General features: G+C 39.2%; 1 protein-coding gene and 1 long non-coding RNA gene across 6 annotated transcripts in view; one reads left to right on the top strand and one right to left on the bottom strand.

The window, feature by feature from the left end:
- The window catches only part of LOC105197268 (nephrin), a 300,694-nt gene that overhangs the window by 98,973 nt on the left and 183,259 nt on the right, over positions 1-18,462 (bottom strand). The window lies entirely within an intron of this gene.
- Positions 1-18,462, top strand: part of LOC105197250 — a 95,496-nt gene that overhangs the window by 69,017 nt on the left and 8,017 nt on the right. The gene's annotated exons all lie outside the window — the stretch shown is intronic.

The raw sequence follows: 18,462 nt of genomic DNA, 5'->3' as shown, positions 1-18,462 counted from the left end.
TCTGGCAATAAAGTGCGTTGTACGCGTCGGGAGAAAGCGAGGAATCTTCGCGAGGAAAAGCGCCGCGTATCGAGGAGACTTTGCTAAAATTGAATTTGGCGAAGGAATTTATTGAGACGTATATTCTTCGATCGGTTTGACAGAAGATATACGACAGCTTTACAGGTGAAACGTGTTACTACGTATAAATTAGATATTAGATTTTCCTTGAATAGATGTTTGCTTTGAGGCTTATACCACACGGGGATGAGGGGAGGGGAGGGGAGAGAGAACCTATAAGTCACGGTCGACTGAGATCGTGCGACTCTTCATGGTCGAAGGCTTTCGCTCTATGCGGTTATAAAGCACCCAGTGCAGTCTGATCGGATGAGAAATTATGATTTATGATAGGTGCCTGCGTGCGATATAAAGCGGCTATCGGGGGCGCCCGCCACCGCCGCCACCATCGCCGCGCCGCGTCGCGTCGCCGGAAACGCCAAAATGTAATCTCGTCATCGTAACGAGAATTCCCTACAGCTCTATGTACACTTTTCCCGAATAATAACTTCTTCGCACCTCTTGGCGTTAGATATATATATATCGGGACTTAACTTTTCGAGAACGCAGGCAGATGACAATTTCATTCCTCGGTCGGCTTCAGAGTTTAGTGTAACGTAATTTAAGGCACGCTTGTCGAGAAATTTAATGTCGCGAATGTAAAAGTTGCGGGAGAGACGGCATCTTAACCGAATCTTCCCAGAGGAAAAGTACATCGCAAGTAGTAAAAGTTTCTTCCGCGACTTTTGAAGTATATATTCCCCTCTGTGTGCGCGAGAAAGGAGATAAATATTCTCTCTGTGCCTGATTACTCTCGCGTAGGCTCGCTACTTTTCCAGACTCCACCGAGGCGTGTTACGCAGTGAATAAATCTATTTCGGTTAATCAATACCTCGAGATAGCGTTCGTTTCTGTGCGCCAAGAAGGAAATACGCGTACAGTATACGTGTGCGTATACACAACGGAGGGAGGCTCGCGGTCGCCGCTGGCGCGACCGGATGCAGAGCTTCGCCGTCGTCGTCGCTTACCGCAGCTCGCTTCCTTTCGCGCCTGGCGATCTCCATTCTGTCCGGCGGGCAGGCGGGCAGGCGGGCAGGTTATTTCAACGCTCTTAATTGCGCTTCTTCTCACAGGTCGGCACGCATGGCCGCGCGCGTTACGCAGCGCGTATCGTGGGATTGTTTCGTGTTTTCTATCGTGATATCAAAGGGGGGCAAAGAGGGATCTGTCTTAACTCGCCCTTTATCGCGGTGAAAAGTGCGCAGAATTTCAGAGCAGGAACAGAGGTCTGTTTATTTCGGCTGCACTTAAACTGTGATAGATGTGTGCTTCGGGTTTTCGTGGGAAGGAGGAAAGAGAGAGGAAACAAACCGCGGAAAGAGTGTAACTAAAACCTCGTAACGATAAAGTACTTCGCTGATACTAGACGCCTGATAAGAAGAGATTAGTAGTCTAAAGTTCCAGTTCAAACTATGGAAAAATTGGTGGCTGGAATATTAAATAGTTTCTAAACTAAACATGTATTAAATGTTTAATTCAACAACCAGGAGAATAATGAAAGAATAATTAAAATATGCATATGAATCTCTTTATTATCTTTCTATAATAATAAATAATGTAAAACGATTGCTGTTTTTTCATTAATTTCTGATATTAATTTCGATGTTCAGTAAAATTCATGACTAATTAAGATCGAGTAGAATGATCAAAAATTAATTAAAAAATAGCATAATTTGCGTTTTATTATCTTATTATTGGAAAGACGATAAAGAAATTCACATCCTAAACGTTTCTAAATTGTTCTTTTGATCGTAATCATTTAGCACACATTTTGCTCTTAAATTAATTAACAATTGTATAACTGTGTACACATTTAAAATTTAATTAACCTTACCGCTAAATAAGCAAAATAAATTAATTAATCGATATTGTTGTGTGCTCTCTAATTGCGTTTTTCATAATCTGCATTCAACTACAAAACAATATTAATTTTAACAATAGTAATTTTAGCTACAGAATCTATTTCTTTAATGCAACGTACAAAAATAAAGATTCTTTCGTGACTATCACTCGCGCCAGTAACGTCTATTAATAATTCAACTATTAATAAATAAACATGCATTATTAATTATTCACGTCTATCGATCGTACATAATATTAATTCACAAGTTAAAAGTGAATTAAATAATCGCGATCCTCGTAATAGCCACATTGTGCGATCACTATAAATTAATAAATCAAGAAAATATTCGTGCGAGTTGAATTGTTTCCTTTCTTTTGTCGACGTTATAATAAGAGAGACATAACTCCAAATGTGTTTTAATTCTGTAAAGTTGTATATTCTTTAGGAAAGTAACATCACACGAAATTGAGACTGTTAAATGCAAAACTATGCAAGTGCCAAAAACATTTTTCATATTTTTATACTCTTCACGTTTCGCGCTGTCATATCTACTCTGTAATATGCAAATGGATTTTACTGCACTTGCCTCGAGTACCATTATTTGTCCTCTTTCCACTTTTCTACATTTAAAATTCTAATGTACCTTTCAATACATTAAACTTGTATCAATTTACTCAAAAGTTATCTTTCTGACATTTACATTATTATGCATTTATAAATTTCTAATTAAAAAAAGAACGCGTTATTATAATTTATTCGTTAATTTTAGTTCAGTCTTTCTTACATAAGATAACAAGCATTCGTTTCTTATGATAATTGTTTTATCGTACAACTGGAATAATACCTGACGCGGTAACAGAATATTTAGGAAAAAATATTTTGTTTCATTGAAATGTGATAACCACCAATTTTCTCAGATAACTCGAATCGCGCTTGTCTGCGAAACTATACATTCGCGCTTGGTGAATTCCTATTGGAGAACGTCTCGTTGATATTTTCCCGAAAAATGTCATTTAAATTACCGCAACGTCTAGCAGTTGCCGAGTCGTGCGTCGAATGTTTCGAAAGAAATATCAGTTTGAGGTAGGATTTTTCGACGGTGTTTTTCAGCGGGTGAGAGGAAAAAGTATACGCTTCTCGAATATCTCGTCTAATTTCTGGCTCGTTTCGTAGTCGATGGATCGAGAGGAAGAAGGAGAGAATGCGTGTGAGACAGAAGGGAAGAGAGAGAAAGTATCTCGTTAGCGGTACGCCACTGAATCGACCGAACGTTAGATCTCTCAACCGTAGATATCTGAAACGTAATCGCCGTGATCGTGACGTATATATATGTATATACGACGGGCGTCTTTTAAATTTATCTGTGAGAGCCTCCACATAGGGATAGGGATTGTAGAATTGGATAATTAATTACATCACGCTGCACCTGCACGAATGTTACAGTTTGAATTCGGTTTCGAAACGTCGCGACGTGTACGATAGTGACGTTAAAATATTAATATACGGGAAGAGAGAGGAATATGAAACGTATGCGCGAGGAGCATGTCCGAAAGATCTCCAGCGAGTTCTGGAAAATATGATAGTCGCGCGTATAACATGACTAATTGATACATCTCATTGCGAACGTATGTAACATAATTAGGATATGAATAATCCTATTACGTAATGTAATATAACATAATATACCCTTCATTTTTCACATATTCGATTTACTGCACTTCATATAATAGATTTGCCACAAATTTATCCGTTTGGAGTCCATCATTTATCAACGCGGACGAATTTTCGATATTATATACGTAAGTCTGTATTGTTAAATAAAAATATACACAAAGTAATTTGGAACAATCGTTTGCAACAACTTTCTTAAGAACGAGTTGTAGTTAAAAAAAAAATACTTTAGAAGAAATTTTTTAATTACTCCTGTCGGGAAGATTATAGATCGCTCTAGATCATCTTCTTTTGCAAAAAAAAAAAAAAATAAAATCTACGAAGAGTTTGATATATTAAAAATCGATTATAAATAACATAAGTGAAATGAGAACACGAATTTGTTCTTTTTCTTTCGATTCAAAAAGACTCTTCTTCGAAACGTCTAAACAAAATTGCGCAATAAAATCTAGATATATAAGTTTAATCTAGAATGAAAGCTTCCGATATTTTCGCGCCGCGTTATATTTTCATGCGCCAGATGGAATGCGATAATTAAAACGCGAAGTTGGAGTTATTCCGTAATCACTACCTGAATAATTCCCTCACATATACATGTTTTCTCTGTAGTGGAAACAATAGCGGGAAGCGAACGTTCAGTTCGAAAATTACGAGGCTTATGTATGGTTTTGAGTTTCGGATATGTCGATATTACTGACATAGATATTAAGCCGATCGTGAACAGTTTTTTTTACCGTGCTTACATGTACAATGCGTCCCAAAGAACTTGAACAATGATAATAAAATAACGTTGAATCTTACAGAAAATTTCTACAAATAATTGAACGGATGAAAAAAAAAAGTTAAAATTCTTTCTCTATAATTTCATAATTTTCAAATTTTTCATATCTTTATATAAGCTAAATTTAATAAACTATAATATATTACCCAAATTTAATTATACATTAATTTCAAGCTGTCAAATTAAAGGTATCCAATTAAAATTCTCTCTGTTGTATAATTTAATAAAATTTAAAATTAAATGAAAAATAGATTTGAGGTTTATTTTGAGATCCTCCCTCTCCTCCTAATAATTCGTCTACACTAAGCAAAAAAAGTTAAAATATTTAGAAACAAACGTTGCTTATGACTTTTCTTTGATATTTGGTTACAAAAAATTTGATTGTGGCAACGAATATTTCTATAAAATATCTCCTCTCTGTGAAACAAAGCTCTTTCTTGTTTACTAATTGATGTATTCAGTAGAAACATTTTATTTCGCCGTATTTAAATAAAGATTTATTTCAGTAAAATAAAGTTATAAAAAATAAGAAATATTTACATACATAAATTTTTCAAGTTCTTTTCTCAGTGCATTCGAATCCCATACAATTTTCGCTCTTGTGAATTCGTACCGCGGGTATAGTTTCCATTTTCAATCTTTAATGGGAGAAAGAAATTGTTCCAAAATTCAGATGGAAGACCTCTCCATACTATTATTATTGTTCGAATTGTTTGGTGCACCCTGTACTTCGCTCGCGGTTTATAATTTCGAGAGTTTCGAGCTCCTCTGTTCCGACGCACGAGCGAGCGCGTTTGCGTCGGCTCAAGTTGGATCGTCATCGTATACGGAAGGAGATTCGAAAAGGAAGACGTCGTCGAGCGAGCGTAGGTGAAACGACGTAAGAATGGGCGGGAATGCGAAGCCGGCGAGAGAAGCGGATAGAGAGGGAAGAATAGCGAGGCAGTTACACGGATTATAGGCCGTGGCAAGACGGCAGCGGATGCATGTGTCGGGATCCGAATTACGTGCATCGATTCACCGGGCGGGCGAGTTCGGAAATGGGGAAAGTTTCATGGCAGACGAACCGTCGTCGGATCCTTTCGGGGGATGAAGAACGTCCCCGGGTGGCGGAGACGTAGGTGGCGGACCAGCCCCCGATGCAGTGAACGCTTCGTCTCGGATCAGAAACTCCGATGGCGATCGTTTGGCAACGGCGCGGGCGGATCGGGTGCTCCAAGACGGCGGGGTGCTCGCGCGAGCAAGCTTTTACGCTTCCTTCGGGATTAACGAGTTCTTTCGGTTACGTACGCGCCCGTAACGCGTCCGTGCGCGAGTGGAGTCGCCAAGTAATTGGTTGCTACGTGGCGTAACGTAGAAAACGTGTCGCGCCGTTTACAACCTTGCTGAGCTCCCTCGTCGGAGATGATACTGCACGGCGAGCCTGCGCGTGGCCACGGGGAATTGGCTGCGGGAGATATTTGCACGAAGATGATAAATAAGTATTATGGAAGTAGGTATACTGCGTGCGCTCTCGTGCCAGCAACATTAATTCCGTTGCGTAGCTTCTTCACTGAGTTTATTCAAGCGTTTATTAACGCTTCTTACGCAGGTTGCGCTCCTGAAATAAACCTAGGCAGTGCAACATACGCGCATTCATAAGACAAGCACGCGTAATCTTCTTATACATTTTTTTTTAATATTCGAAAGAGTATATATTGAATTATGTATTGCTCTATAAGATACAAATGGTATGGCAATTTTGTGTTTTTTTTTTTTAAACATAATTATCGCCACCAATACGCTATTCGTAATTTTGATAATTTTAAAATTAACTTGTTTATACGCCAAGTAAAATGTATCGGATCGCAAAATATCTCGAAAACAAGACATTTGAGGAAAAAAAAATGTTTCGTAAAAAATTATTTATACGATTTGAAGAGAGATAAATAATAGTAAAATTAATTTTTGAAAAAAAATCAATTTTTTAAAGTCATATAAAGGCCATTTTTTTAAGTAAAGTTATATATATTTTTTTTACATATTATGATTCTTCTAAATATTCTGCACGTAAAAATATTAGAGTTATCAAAGAATTAATAGTTTACGAGATATTTTAGATTTTGTGTCGAAATATTGCAAGAATAAAATAATATTTCGACATAAAGTATAAAATATCTCGTAAACTATTGATTCCTCGATAACTCTATTTTAATACTTTTATGTGCAGGATAATTAAAGGAATCATGCCAGGTACAAAAATATATATATAATTCCAGTATTTTGTTTTATTTTACCGGTCCGACATTTTTGCTCGCCCTGTGCATTGTAACATTAATAACAGTATTTTACGCTACAATGTGATACGATCTCTATTAATTATACCAATTATTTAACATATAAGAAGAGATACTTGAAACATTTTACGTAAAATTTCCCGTTCGGTTTATCGGCTCAAATTAATCCGGTCGACTAGATAACGCCGTAACAACAAAAATTTGCAAATACAAACTCGCGAATTCTCGACGCTGCTGCCGTGTGTCCGATTGCGTTTTATTGGCAGACTGACATGCCCACTCGGGAAATGACGTACTCTCGTCGCTTTGTCATTTAGAGCGTATCGGACAATCGAGTGTGCCGGCGCGACGGTGGACGGCTACGTCCAAATGTTACATGTTAAAATTGTTATATCCTATATTCGGTATACACACCGCGCGACGGTATCGCAGCGAGCGCACAGATGCGGTAAGTGCAGTTTACTAATTTTCCACGGGCACCGATTTGCAAAGTTTGCGATGCTAAATTGGTAGATAACAGAAACCCTGGGGTTTCGGTGGGCTTTCCACAGCTGCCAATGCCGATGATCCACTTGTAATTCACCACCAAAGACCAGAGAATCCACGGGCCGTGAAATAAAATTTAATTCTCAAGGTACATATGTCAGGTTTTGTGCGGCATAATTTCATTTATCATTAATTAAACGTCGTATTTTTCGAGATGGTTGAAGAAGTGATTGAAAAATAATCGTTTATCGAATAGCAAGAGAAAAGTTAAATTTGACGAAATCGTTTCTTTTAACTTTGTTCTTTTTTTTTAAGAAGAAGCAAAAATACTTTTGAGGAAAATAAAAATTTATTCGAGTTCAAGAAATTGATTTCAAGGAACGACGTTGTTAGAGTTTTCAAAGTAAATAAATTATTTGTTTAATTTAAACACATACTTATTTAATTCGAAAATACTGACAGAAGTGTAAGAAATAATTTAGTTGTTCTGATTTTAAAAATGCATTTCTTTTATTTAAAAAAAGATTTGCGTCTCACAACCGAGCTATTTCTTTAATTCTAAGAAAAGGGACAATCAAAAAATTCCTTTCGGGTCAAAGAAACTTTTCTTAAACCGTATACAGCGATGCACAAATTTCTTTGAGTCGAACAAATATTTGTTTACTCAACCTTTCTCTGGGTGCATAAATAAATATGTGATGTAAAAATGTCGAGGAAACACGTTTTCTTTAAAACATTCTTTGCTCGGTCGCGGAATCATCGTCCTCAGCCATCGAAAAATATCGCTATCCGTCCACGGTCGCTCGAGAGTACTCGAGTTATGGTAATCGTGTCGCCGTCGCGCACGACCGACATTTCTTTGACTAACGCGCGCTCGGACATTTCGCTAATTCGTATTATCTTCCTTGCAACGCGGACGGATTGTCTTTCGCTCGGAGGCCATAACCACCGCATGCGGCTGCGGCGGCCGCATTTTCCGCGCTGACACAAATGGGATTTGCATCACCAGAAATAATGAAATTCTAGGCAGACTTTATTACTATTACGGGGCGCGGGTACGGGAGTAGCGGGTGCCCCCCCGTTCTCCGCGATGCGGTCTCTCCTATCCTCCGAGGATGCGCCCGACTTTGTAACTTTGGACGAAATTGAATTCTGCGCGCTTTCGTCGGTTTAACTGCAATTTGTAAAAGTCCCGCACTCGGATGCACTGTCAGCCGCCGTCGTTGCCGCCGTTGCTGCCGCCGCCGCCGCCGTTACGAGAGCTCCGACATTTTTCAAAAGTCAACTTTCGAAGCCGGTAAAAATTTCCCGCACGCTCCTGTTATTAATGACCAAAGTGACGTTTCAAGTAGCGCGTGAAATTCCGAAAATTCTACTGCGCTAAATTAGTTCTTTTTAATCCTTTCGAATATTCGACCAATTATGTCGCGCTAGGTGTCCATCATATATTTCGAAGGAAGCATCGGCAATTAATGTCACTGTAATTTGTTGCAAGCGGTAATTTAATATCGCATATATAACATGACAATTTATAATCAACACGTATAGATGGCTATAATTAAAAGAAATTTAAAATAAATGGGAGATTGATGGGTGTAGTTTGAAAGTGTCCACTTAAAGTGGCACTTCCGATGCGCTTATAATCGTAAGGTGTACTTTCTTACGGGATTTAATAGCTGTGTCCATACGCTTAATAAAGGTGAAGGACTTTAATCTCTGATACTCCCGTACTCACGAGCGCCTTCATCTCCATAAAATCGAAAGAATGTCCTGTCGCGCATTTGTCACTGTTCGCCGATACTATTTTTCGCATCTCGAGCAGGTTTTCAGGCGCGATTAGTATCTCATTTCCGCGAAGTAATTGCGGCATCGCCGGTTCTTCCGTTACTCGTTACACGTCGGCCGAATGAGTGAGGAATCATAGCGCGTAATTTACCCGCGTAACCATCTCCGTCGTGTTGTCTTGTGTCTCAGGTACATAACGTGTACGTTCTAAAGTTCATCGGAAACGAGTTTCCTATGTCACCGTAATCCTCCTGCATTTGCTCATATAAGCGCACGGGATTCCACATTTCCTAATGTATTCAATCTTCTCAAACGGAGTGTATCACCCTAATGTATAAAACATGAAAAAAATTTAGAGATATAAATTTGCACGATAAAAACGTTAATATATTTATATTTTTGTAAATAAAAGTTACAATTTTATGAACACAGCTCGGTCGATTAAATTCAATATGACAGACGCCTCCCGAAGTCTCCGGAAATATCGCAAAACTTAAAAAAAAAATGTCGAAAAGTGAAATTTTTAAGAAGTAGGCTACACAATGAGGCGATCCAGAGCAAGGTTTCGCAACACGAGTTGCGGTAGTTTCCATCACTTACATGCTTCCGTTTCACCGATAATTTTAGGTCGTGTGATAGACGACATGACAGGTGAGAGTGGCCGCCTTTGAAATTCTCGGAATTGTTATCTAACCCCGGTGGCTTTTACCCTTGGCAATGGTTTCTACATAAAAAGGGGGATGATGAACGACGTCAAGTACTATGAGGGGGAACGTGTATGGCATGGTCCGTGAATCGACCGAGTCTTCTACTGGTTAACACGCGAGCCATTCACAATGTTGGGAAACCGAAAGAATGCGAAAATTTATTGGTTCTCTAAACGGATAATAACACGTAGGGACGCGTGACTAATTGGATGCGTTACATTGGCCTCTTCAACCGCAAACGCGACTCCAGGCCGCGCGGTACAATCTGTTAAGAGTACGCTACCCCCCGTCCTTTTTTTGCCAGTTCTATTTGCTCAACTGGATTGGCAACCGGCTAAACTGGTTTTACGCCCGACATGTCGCGACGTAAAGTAGATAATGGACAACCATCGCCAGGGCCAGGGTTGCGCGCTCGCGAGTATCGTTTCAGAATGAATGAGAGCCTGGAATATCGTAGCACGTCGTGAAAACCCTATTCTGCGCCCGTCGATCGAGCGGCGCTTATCTAGGTTATCGGTTAGAAAATCTCTCTGGAACATCGAAACTTGGCGCGTAAACATTGATTGCTATTGTCGCTTCTCGATTATTCGACAGATCTTAATTACGCTGCTTGTTTTCCTCTTTATCTCGTTCATAGTTGCATGTGTCGTAGTAACAGAGGTTCGCGATTGAAGAACGTAGCGTAGAGAAAAGAGAAGATAAAAGTCATTACATCTACATATCTATCGGTGGGAAGTAGCGTCGATCAGGGAGACACTTTACACATACGACGAGATCCGTGCAGATGTTCGAGATTGAAAGAAAATATCAATTCTGCTGCCGATTCGGACCGTTAAGATTCACTTCCTGCTCCGGCGAAAGCAATTGAAACCTAGTATTCGATACGAACTTGAATATCTGATATTGAGTTGGGAAGTGGTCATCCGATATCGAGTGATACCTTAGATGTCCGTTACTTTGACCAAGTTGTATTCAGATACTATGGGATTTATACACATTCTTATTCCGACTAAAATCTAACATCTTGTAAACTGCAAGGTACGACCGCGCTACACCTCGCTCAACACTAGAACTATCAACTGATTTGCATGTAGTTTCTTTCCAAATTTATAACATTTTCCGAAGTAATTTTTGCTGCAATCTAAATAATTAATTTTCAGGGGGGAATGGGTATATAGATGCAAATCAGCATCAAGTATTATATTTAATTAATTAATTTAATATAAAAAGTGGTATTACTAATTCTTATTCGACGTGCTGTGTTATGACCGAAAATTAATTCGGCGCGCATTCTGGTTGAATTCGGAGAAGTATATAAAATCACATAAATAGATATAAGCACTAAGGCCTAGCTACGACCGAAGAAAGCTTTCTTACTATCATTGTGTTGTTATACTATCGGTCCAATAACATATTTGTAATCTAAATAATTAAGTCGCTTAATTTACTTTCCTCCTTTGTTTCTCTTTTATTAAAAAAACTATACATATATTTAATAGAAATAGATGTATGTTAATTGGCAGGTTTAATTAAGGATGTATCGGACAGTTCCTGCAAAGTAAATAAAAATTGTATACACAAGTAACTTCAGATTACGATCAAGATTACATTTCTTTTCTATTGAAATATTAACGCAGTAATAATGTTATCATTTAACACATCCACATTATGTTAAATTAACACAAAATTTTGAGTGGACCGTTCTGGACATATGATTTATGTTAAATTTAACACAATTTTTCCAGCTGTGTATTTTCTAATGCAATATAAAACCATCTGTAATTTTCTTAATAAAGTTTTGATTTCAAAACAAACAAAATTGCTAAGTGTTAATTATTGCGTCATAATTTCTCAACAATTTGTCTACATATGAGATACGTCCTTGATTCCATTGATTTTCTAATACAAGTTTATTACAATCAATCTCATTATAATCAAGATAATACGACAAAGTATTATTTATCTAGAACAGGTATTAATTCAGCATTCAGGATAAAAAGGGCAAAAAAAAGGGTACGCTAAGTTTATTCACGAAGAGGGTACACTCGAAGAAAGATCTGCGAGCGCCAAGTGATTAACCGGTGATTCCACGCGATACGCAATAAACAGATGTTGAGCCGTGATTTCTCGACGACCATGCCGGGAGATGACATCCCGCGGATACGAGCTCCGGCTAACGAGTCCGCTGTCTCGTAGTTCGCTCGAGTTTGCGACCGCCACGGTCCGGCGGAATACTACGAAGAGTCCGGTTTTATTCCGCCTTTGCCCGGGAGCGGATTGCGGACTCATTGCTACGCGAGAGACTGGTTTCCATTCATTCATCGCGGCGTATCGGGTATTTACTGGATCGTGGCCGGCCCGCGGTGCAGCAGGCTTACTTCGCCGCGAGTTGTGGGATAGGTAATGGCCGGTTGGCGTGTTGGCCGAGTGAAAATCCAAGCGAGTCGATCCGTGCATACACCTTCCTTCGTTCCTCCCGTTCGTTCGAGGGGCGAGGCTGCGCCGCAAAAACACGTCCTTGTTCCCGCACGGATCCTCGGCGCTGTCGGACGAGGGGGGCAATTACGGGACGGATCGCCTTCTGTTTTCACTGCACCGTAGCACAGTCCGCGCATGAATTTCGTTACTTGCCAGCGCGTTTCGTCGAGTTTCAATACCTTCCCGCGCGTTCCACGAGCTCGCTTTGTGTATGAATGAAACGCAGAGGGAGGGGACCGCAATGCTTCAGTTTTTTTTATTTACAAAATAAAGCCTATGGAAAAAAAAAACGCGAATAAAGATTACAGTGCACTCGATTGTCTATCGCAGTTAAAGCGTTTTACGTGTTTGAAACAAAGAGGCCGTGGAACTACGGAGCTTTTATGAATAAAAAAAGTGACATTTACCGTCTATCACTCTTCGATCAACTTGGTCAGCGCGATTTCGACACGTATCTTTCATTTCTTTTGTAATATCCATCGTAAAAAACTTGAGCGTTTGCTCCTCCATTTGATTTCACACTTTATACTGTGCAGTTCATAAAGATGACAACTTTTCATTTTATTTTTTACAAACTCGTCTCTAGCACAATATTCCGCACGCTATACCCAAGATCCTTAAAAAGAAGACATTTTATCGGACGTTGCATTTCAGAATCTTCTCAACTATATTAAAACATCATATTTATATAAATGTTCTAATTAGTTATCAAGTCACGAGTCAATTAATGCAATTAAGGGAGTTACGACGTTCTCGCCGGCGAGACAGCCGGCTGATGGGTATGTACGCGCGCATCACCGAAAAACGAGCCACCAAGCGTAAAAGCGCCTATTTTGCAAAATCGATTCAATCTTCTTACACCCGCGTAATGAAAAATTCCCCCCGAGATTGCTTGCCCATGTAAGAAATTGCTGCCCGCGTTATCTCGAGCGGCTGATAAAAATTCGAAAACGACCCGTTGTATCTGCACGCGTTGATGGTTACTATCTCTCTTTTTTTTTTTTAAAAAAAATTCTTTCTCCTCTCGCGCAATTAAACGAATAACATTCTTTTATCATGCGAGAAGATATTGCAACGCTCGTGATAAACCACACAATAAAGAAAGATTGAAAAATAGCTGTCCCGCTATTATTTATTGTTACTAAATTCTCTTAACGTACTTTAAGATACTCACATTGACAATTCAACATGATAATTTTACATATCTTTAGTACAATTATAAATATAATCTTAACCTTTTTAATATTTAGCATAATAATATTTTTTAATTATTAGGAACTATTATTATTATTTGCACTGTATTTTTTATAATATTTTATGACTTTATTGATTATTTTGATTGTTGTGATACTAATGCGTGAGGCATTAGTCCGAGAATAACCACTTGTGTGCTTTTATACTCCAGCGTCGGAAAAATAAAGTTCGGGTCACAGCGAAAAGATGACCATTCCCTCTGCCCTCTAAATATTGATATCCAATTGTACGATCGAAAATAGTGACACACATTCTTGCGATTTATACGGAAAGAAAATTAGGCATTACAACTTGAATCATTTCTTCTCCATTGTACGTGTTAAGGGTAGTTACTGTTCTTTCTCCTGTTTCCCGTATATACATTGAATGAAGATGTAGTCGCGAACTGGGAATGTGACTACCTACGACGAGGTCTATAAGTCGTAAATATGATACTTTAAGAGAAGCTCTTGTGGGAAAGTATACTTGCGGGGGAGCAGAAAGTTCGTGAACTACATTACGGCGAAGTTTACGCCGTATCGACCACGACGCACATCTCTCACGAGTTCCAAAGTTAAACAATGATGTAAAGAAGCTTATTAGCGAATGGAGAAACGCATTATGTTATCAGGTCTCTGACCTCGCGTAGCCTCGTGTAACGCGACAATAATACGTCTCGCATGGAGCTTGGAAAATCTAAACTGAAACTACGATACACTCTCCCGTTCTATGTGACGTTCTAACATAACGGAATAAAACATGAGTTCGCATGACGTGACAAGTTAGTATGCGTCTACAGCGAGTAGGAAACAAAGGCGATGCACCTTTTTAGTGCTCTGCAATTTTTTTTTATGGACGTTGACGTTTCTTCTCCGTAGATTAAAAATATCTCGCGTTCCTTTTTCCCCCGGTATAGATCGTATTTGTATAATATCTCCATAATACATCCATTATATCTCCATTACACGCTAATACATTCACATTATTACGATAATGTAATATCGATAATAGCGTGTAATCGAAATTAATGGTGGAACTATGTAATAAGAATAAATCGCATAAAACTGGACTTTTAATGTGCGAAATGTACGAAAAGTCACATACACCTTTTATTAATCTTTTAATTACACGTATTTCTATTCACGTATCTATGTTTTAAAATATTGTAATAGATTGAAACAAACTTTTTTATTTAACAGTTATTTAACATTTTTCGCTCTCCCGACGCGCAATACTAAATATACACAACTGAAGCCAGTTGCCGATGGATGATTAAATTATTTCCAGGAAACGTGTCGTTTATTTTTTTACTTCACAGGATCAACGCATGTGTCACGATTGGGCATAATGCAGAAATAACATTACTACTCGGACGTAACAGCGAATGTAACACGAGACATTACGCGGGTAGACAATAAGAATTTATCACAGTGTGAAAAATGTATGGATAGGACCGTCCCGAAAGTTTCGCGCAGCGCGCTCTAATAAATTCAGTCCGCGCGGTTCCGTTTTTCGGCGGGATATAGCGCCTACACGTCTGCTCGTAGCTGGGAACAGGCACGGATAGTCAGTTTATAGCTTACACGCCGGTTGCACGAGAACGTGGCGCGATTCGAGTCGTGCTCCTAATATCTCGCACATTCGAGAGAAACGGGAGATAGAGAGGAAAAGAGAGAGAGAAAGGGAGAGAGAGAATAAATTAGAGCCAGAGATGATTCACGTTTCGAGGTGTATGCTCTCCATTATGACTTACTGAGACAAATGAAAGATTGATAAAGCTGTTCTCTCACGAATTTTCACACATTTAGTATTTCTGGCGTTTCGTGCATTTATTCTACGCATCGAGCTTGAATTAATTGTTACACTAATATTTATTAACTCTCAAGTGTCATGGTATTCCATGTCTCTGACTAATTTTTAACCATAAAATCGGCCAGACACTTTTCTAAACATCTCTGCTCGAATAATTATACTTTTCGAACAATTTTGAGTTACAGTATTTTTTTTCAAAGCTTTATACCGAAATTAATAAATCTTTATTTTTTTATGCATTTTATTATAATATTTAAAAAAATTACAATTTTCTCAAATCAAATCACTCTTACCCGATTTGTGTATGATTAGTCTTCGATAATTAAATTATACTACATTTTATTTTTTTTATTTTTTTTTTTAATAAAGTACAGGCATTTGCTCTAGAAACTCGAAAATACGTTTGTGAATTTTTCCATATTTTTTAATAATTTAAATAGATGAAAAAATGGACAGGAAAGACATTTTTTAATACTTTAAGGATTAATGTTAGAACTATCGATGATTAATACATAATTTCTATTTAGATATATACATCTTTGACGCAAGAGAAGAAAGAGGAAAATAAATTACTCACACACACATTTTCATGTTGCAATAAAGTCACGGAAAATACACCGTTATAAATTTGATAACAAAGTTACAAGTCAAACACTGCTTTGGTAATTCTAGTGTTAATTTATTATCGTTGAACTTTTTCGCGCCGGTTACGTACATAGATATTGTGGATGTTCTTATCTCGTGCGGTAGATATCGAGATTTTTTTTTTTTGAGGTAGGTATAGATATTGAGAAATACCGGCGAATAACGGAATGGTAATACGAGTACTTCCGATACGCTCGCAATCCCGTACATTCGGCAAGCCTCGCTGATCGCGCGCTAAATCTGCAAGAACGGCACGGAGGACGAGGACAAACTCGCCTAACGACCCCATGCTGGCGCACAATGAATACCTCTGGCTTTGACTCGCGTGCGCGCGAGTCTTTGAACGTCGGAAGAAGCCTCGGCGAAACTATTCAAACTCCGTCAGGGGGTAAGAGCGTCGCGGTGCGAAGACAAGTGGATGGAGAGAGCAATAAACAGGTGGATGCAGATAGAGACCGAGACCGAGAAAGAGATTGTCTTTCTCTCCATCCATCTCGCTCTCTCTACCTCGTCTCCTATGCGGCGGAGTCAAGGTGGAGCTTTCGACGAAGCAACGCCGGCGGGCCTAATGACTCCGGCCACTCAGAGAATACACTAATTACCGTGGAAGCGCTTCGTACACGCTTCCGGAACGTAAGCATTGTGCCAGTCGCCGCGCATTGGTTGTGTCATCTCTCTCTCTCTCTCTCTCCCTGTCTCTCTCTTCCTCCGCGTCTCCCTCTTCTCCCATCGTTCTGCTCTTCCAAATGTGCGAGATATTAGGAGCACCGCTCGAGCCTGCACTACGTTTTCCTGCAACTGGCGTTTGGACTATAGAGAGCGCCCGTCTCTTGGATTCCACGCACTTGCATTCGCGCGCGAGGTCCTCGGACAAATTTTCGCGAATTTAAAAATATCCAGAAATATTTTCGAGCGTAGTTTTTCAAACTGTCCCGTTTCTCTTCAACATTGCAAAATGTTGCGGTATCGCTGTCGCAATTATTCTGATTCTATAGTCATCCCGATTTGCGCAAACTATTTTTTTCGCATGGATTCGGGTTACGCGCTCGCGTGCGCGGCTCGGTGCGAATTACATAAAAAATAGTATAGTTTAACAAAACAAAACAGAAAAATGTGAAAACTATTCCACCTATCCTATTCTGAATATTTTCCTGTGAGATTTTCGCGAGCGCGTAAAAACAAAACAATGTAGAAAAACACCGCGAAAATTGAGAATTGAGAGCACGCCGTACGGGTGTACAGAGAGTAACAACTAGAGTTATCAACAAGGTTTAACATTTTTTTCTTTAGCATGCGTCACGGTGACAGTGCACCGATGTTTTTTATTTGATATTAAACTCCCAGGTGATTTGACGATATTGCGAGCGAAGATACAGTATCGATATGTCAGGAAAAAAAACTCAGCGTCAAAAGTAAAATATTCATGATTCCTTTTTCTCTGAAGAGAACGAGATTACTTTTATTATGTTACTATTGAGTTGTCGGCTATGCTTCTCCTATAACTGCAATCTCAATTCAAACGATAAATTTGCTGATCAAATTTTAATCGACTTTTCCTCTCGCGGAAACGTGAAAGTGTCCATAATTTGAAAATCATAAGATAAAAAGAAGATGCATTACATAAACTGAGCTCCAAAAGGGCAGATGGGTAGATGACAAAATCATATTCTCCAGTTAATTTCGCAAGGAGTTTAGAGGAATTTTAATTTCAGCCTCACACAGTCTCGCAAGGAAATTCGACATTAAAAGAGTTGCAAAAAGTGATATCCTCCCTCGAACATTTTCGCCTAGGAAAAATCGACTCCAGATTGGTCGGAGAATTTGGTATTAAAATTAGAATCGCAAATTGCGGAGCGTTCGTATATGACAGAAGCGGAACGGTCCGAAATTGCGCTTTCCGCAGCTTCCCTGCGGGTCGTAGGAAGCGCAAAGTTCCCGCCCTCTGTTTTCTTTTTCCCTTTTCAATTTTGTCGACAGGACGGGAGCGTGATAAGCAAAAACGTTGCGACGAAGTTGGCCGGCTTGACATTAGCCCCGGCCGGCCGGGGCGGCTTAAAGTAGCCGAATATTCATCGCGCGCGGAGCGCGCTCTCGCTCGTTAAGCGAGTTTGTCGCCACCGAGTTTGCATACGTTAAACGCGCGAGGTGTTTGCAATAATCCGTTTTAAACGCGCGTGTAAAACGTAGCACGCGCGATTTAAAGTGGAATATGCCGTGCGGCGTCCTGACATGCGCGCGCACATAAGAAAACACGATAAAAAATAGGGGGCAGGGGGGAAAAAAGCAAAGCTGGGAAAAAAGGGATATGATGTAATATATGTAGATTTTTCGGAGGTAAAACGCATTACCCTTTACATTGGCGTTACATGGCGATATACCTATCGCAGAAACAACGAATGCCGAAGTATCATTTTCTCCGTCTGTTTTTCAGATAAACAAAATGTTATTTGATAAAGTAACTTTCGCGGATTACTTACTTTCCTCGTATTACCATTGTTTCTTTTTTTTTCCACGTAATATCTTTCATTTCACGTCTGCGTCGTTGCATTGAAATTCATAATGTTTCGAAACTAAATTTACTCAACTGCGAATATGTAATACTTCGAGTTGTTTTACTTTTATTCTCGCGCTCCATATGTTTTCCTGGCT

The sequence above is a fragment of the Solenopsis invicta genome, chromosome 3 (assembly GCF_016802725.1).
Source record: "Solenopsis invicta isolate M01_SB chromosome 3, UNIL_Sinv_3.0, whole genome shotgun sequence".
Lineage (NCBI taxonomy): Eukaryota > Metazoa > Arthropoda > Insecta > Hymenoptera > Formicidae > Solenopsis > Solenopsis invicta.
This window is presented reverse-complemented; position numbering and strand designations above follow the sequence as displayed.